This window comes from Hemibagrus wyckioides, linkage group LG18 (assembly GCF_019097595.1).
Source record: "Hemibagrus wyckioides isolate EC202008001 linkage group LG18, SWU_Hwy_1.0, whole genome shotgun sequence".
NCBI lineage: Eukaryota > Metazoa > Chordata > Actinopteri > Siluriformes > Bagridae > Hemibagrus > Hemibagrus wyckioides.
In genome coordinates, this window is record NC_080727.1 from 23,240,202 (window position 1) to 23,241,911 (window position 1,710).

Below are 1,710 nucleotides of genomic sequence, written 5' to 3' on the forward strand. Positions count from 1 at the left end.
CAGAGCATAGACAAGACAGTGCAAAAGACAATAAATACAATAAAGACAACACAAAAGAACACAGGACACTTAGCGCAGAAAAGAAATAAAAGAACATGTGTACTGGAATTTAAGTGAAATAAAATAGATAAAGTGAAATGATGTAAAAAAAAAAAAAAAAAAAAAGTATTGTGCAAAAATATTGTGCAAAAATACACAGCAGCAGTTGAGGTAGTGCAAATAGAATAAACATAAATATAACTATAGCAGCGGATGACAGGTAGAGGTAGTGCAGTAAGTAATGAACAGTATAAATTGTGTGTGTGTATGCGTCCACACAGTCAAGAGAGAGTGTGTGTATCTGTGTGTGAGAGAGACAGAGAGTTAATATACAGTTCAGTCCTGAGTGAGAAGTGTGTGTGTGTGAGAGAGTGTAGAACAGTTCAGTCCTGAGTGAGAGTGTGTGTGAGAGTGTAGAACAGTTCAGTCCTGGGTGTTGAGGAGCCTGATGGCTTGAGGAAAGAAACTGTTATGCCCGAATGCTCCGGTACCTCTTTCCAGATGGCAGGAGGGTGAAGAGTGTGTGTGAGGGGTGTGTGGGGTCAGCCACAATGCTGTTGGCTTTGCGGATGGCTCCTAGAGTTACCGAAGTTCCCCCCGTAACACAGTCATCATTTAAAGTTCTCTCTCTATAGTGGAAAATAGAAAAGAGGTGAGGCACAGGCCTAGCTGAATGAGGTGCAGAAGCACAGTCTTATGAGCTTTTGTAGCTGATTCTTTATTAGATGAAATAGACCTGGCTGTGATCATAATGCTGACATAAGTGAAAAGGATGATCACTGTCACAGATACAAAAAAGAGGAGATCAAATCCTTGAGTCTTATCGGCCTGCCACTTGGCCACAAAAAGTTTCTCTCTCGTGCAAAATGTTATCTTAAGTAACTGGCTTGGATCAGTGACTAAATCAAACATGATATCTGTAACAATATTCAGGGAGCTGACAAACCAAATAATTACTAGAGCAATGCCTGTGCTTTTCTGTGTGGCGACAGTGCAATGCCTCAGAGGGAAGCAGATAGCCACATAACGCTCCAGTGACATCAGAGCCAGGGTCAAAGGAGCATTCTGGAAAGTACAAGAAGAGATAAAGACTAACAGTGAGCAGAAGGCTCTGGCTACAGTGGCAAGGGTAAGAGACACAGAGTACATTATAGTTGTGACCAGGAGGAGGATGGTATCATTGAAAAGGATGTTTCGTGGAACACAGACTTACTTCCTAAAGCAAAAAGGATGATGCCATTTACATAAACAAAAAACAGCAACATCAAAACTGCCACCGCAATTTTATTCACAGTGGTAGTATCAAAGTCCACCTTGTAGACCTGCTCGTAGGTAAATGACAGCTTGGAGTCTGTGATGTTGATTGTTGCCATATGCTGCAGACAAACAGAATAAAGTCTTATGAAGTTTCATACTTTCATACTTGATCATCTTCAAAAAACAAGTAGACATGGGTAATTACACCATAATATGCAATAATGAAGTAAAAGCTAAAAGGCATTTAAAACATAGATGTAGTGTTCTTTACAACAGCCTAAATTATATGGCCAAAAGTACGTGGACACCTGGCCATACACAGGGCTTCCCAAAAGAGTTGCCACAAAGTATGAAGCACATAGTTGTTTAAAACATCTTTGTTTGCTGTATAATTATGATTTTCCTTCCCTGGAA

The 1,710-nt window shown here is 40.2% G+C and overlaps 1 pseudogene; it reads right to left on the reverse strand.

The window, feature by feature from the left end:
• Positions 1–621: 621 nt before the first annotated feature.
• Positions 622–1,412, reverse strand: LOC131368743 (odorant receptor 131-2-like; annotated as a pseudogene).
• Positions 1,413–1,710: the final 298 nt, after the last annotated feature.